A 2,606-nucleotide genomic window follows, 5' to 3' on the forward strand; every position below is an offset into this window, starting at 1 on the left:
CCAATAACTTGCTCTACCATTGGTAGCTGATGACGCTCCCGTCTGACAAATTGGTTCAGCTGAGTTAAGTCGACGCATATCCTTAGTGCTCCAGATGGCTTCATTACGGGTACAATAGGAGTGCACCATTGCGTCGGTTCTCCGACCTTTTTGTATCATTCCTTCTCGTTCTAGCCTGTCCAGTTCTTGCTTGACCTTTTCCTTCATGGGGATAGTAATCCCTCTGGGTGTAGATAGGGCGTAAGGTGTTGCATTCGGAACGAGACGTATAATATGTTCTCCAGACATGGAACCCATGCCTTGGAATATCTTAGGATACCTGCTTACGATGTCGTTAGCAGTTTCTAAGTCATCTATGAAGTGAACAATTCCTAGGGCTTTGATAGCTGGCAGTCCCAACAAGGATGTGCGCAAGTTGTGCACGACGTAAATGGTCTGCTTCGAACAGTTGTGTTTCCAAGCTACTCCAGCGTCAAACTTTCCGATCGTACGAATGCTTGCATTGTTCGGTCCTTTAAGATCACCTTCTTTGTCCTGAGAACGCGGAAGTGTAGGAAAATTTTCCCCGATGACTGTCACTTCGGCTTCCGTATTTACTTTCATGCGGAGCTTATGGTCATTTATCAGTACTGTGACGAAGTGCTAAGATGGTGTGTTCGCAGATTGCTCGACCGTGCCAAGAAATTTATCAGGCTCGGCAATCTCGTTAAGATTCCCGTTTGCTTGCCTCTTTTTTCGGCACGCCTTTTCGAAGTGGCCCAACTTTCGGCAAAACCTGCATCTTTCGTTTTTCGCTGGACAACTGCTTCTCGTATGAAGTGGTCCGGCGCAGAAACTGCAGAACTATTCACGATAAGCTGGCTTCTGACCGCGTGCAAACTTGCTCTTTCCAGGGATTTTCGCGGGCTTTACTGCGACGACGCAAGCTTCTGGGATCGTGCCCTCGTGCTCCTTTAGCTCGGCTTGCTGTTTCTTTACCCTTTCGCTTGTACGCGCTTTTGCCAAAGCCATACTACGCGTGAGATTAGGATCCATTTGTAGTTCTTCCGAGAGAAGCTGGTCTCGTAGTCTTACTACGAAGCGGTCTCTTATTAGGCGCTCCTTCATTTCATTGAATTCGCATCTGTCTGCTAGCCTGTTAAGCTCGGTTGCAAACTGGTCTACTGTTTCTCCCAGTTGTTGGCGGCGTAGATTAAAGCGAACACTCTCGTAGACTGTGTTCTTGGTGTGGACTAAATAGCCCTTAAATTTTGACTTTACGAGGTTGAAGTTTTTTATTTCTTCGTCTTTGATGCTTAGCGACGAAGAATCTCCCGTGACTTTCTGCCCATTGTATAGTGAAGAGTCCTTACTTGTACTTCGTCTGGTTTCTCATGTACTCCGGATGCGAATCTGTAGTCATCGAATTCCTCCATCCAGGCGGGCCAGTCCGCAGCGTTCTGGAAGTCGAAGAGCCTAGGAGGATTGATTCCCGCCATGCTGAAGCGTTGCTTGACGATTGTCACTGGGTGGACTTGCTCTTGTGGAAGCAGGTGCTCGTTCGCTTTTTGATGGGCTGTGACAGGACTACATCGTAGTTGGCTTTGACATAGCTACATCTGACACCATGTCAGACAGACAGACAGACAGACAGACAGACAAACGCTTGTCGTCTCATGACCAAGAATGATCCCTTTAATGTTCCGTCATAAAAATATATACAGCCAGAATGGTCACATGACTTGTGTGAGAACTGGTGAAAGGAAATACAAGCATAGCGCTTATCTCAGCTCGTGTCTGTGGCTCAGGCACACATAGTGCGTATCAGGATGATGTCACAAATACTTCGATCTTTTCAGCTAAGAAACAAAGGTTCTCATGAAGCCTTTCGAGCCTGCTGCTTACGAGGTCCAGTTGAAGCGTTGTGGCTTCACAGAGAGCCGCGTCGATATCGTCACAGAAGAGGCTTACCGTGGTTCTAATAAGTACCCTAACCATGGTAAGCTTGGCCTCCTTGCAGTAGGCGGATTTTGGTGGATGAATGGGGGCAGTCGCTTCCTTTGACTCCGCTCTTCCCGGCGAATTCATGCGTGGGCTCGTCATCAGTCACTCCTGGGGGCTTTTCTGTCATTCCGAGCTTCCGAGTTTCACGGTACCATTTTGTAGAAACCCATGAAGGACCTCACAGAAGGAGTGGTCAATGTGCAAGCATGGGGTTTTAATGGAACAGTCATGACGACGATGATGATAGCAGCTGAGCGAGGAAAAAGGTTCGACAAGTGTCTCCAGGGCTGCTTCGGAGTCCGAGTAGATTACCTAATTTTGATGGCGTGTGCTTTCAGCCACAAATGCTACAGCTTCTAAAACAGCAATCTTTTTTGCTGCTGTGGATGGAATGTTCTGAGAAAGACGGTAACGTTTCCTTACTTCACATGCTACAACTTTTCCATTTGTAATATTAACATTTCCTTACTTACAGCAACGTAACTGACGTCTGTCGTTGATACGTTTGTGAAGAAAATGTGTCCTTTTCCTGCCGTCGACGCATATTTTGTAGAGACAGAAATTCGAATTGCGCCGCTATAGAATGCCGTTCCAAGTGCTGCCTCTGGGGCACTCTACCGATA

General features: G+C 47.2%; 1 pseudogene; it reads right to left on the reverse strand.

The window, feature by feature from the left end:
• Window positions 1-642: 642 nt before the first annotated feature.
• Window positions 643-1,478, reverse strand: LOC142570288 (uncharacterized; annotated as a pseudogene).
• Window positions 1,479-2,606: the final 1,128 nt, after the last annotated feature.

Source organism: Dermacentor variabilis, chromosome 2 (genome assembly GCF_050947875.1).
Source record: "Dermacentor variabilis isolate Ectoservices chromosome 2, ASM5094787v1, whole genome shotgun sequence".
NCBI classification, from domain to species: Eukaryota; Metazoa; Arthropoda; class Arachnida; order Ixodida; family Ixodidae; genus Dermacentor; species Dermacentor variabilis.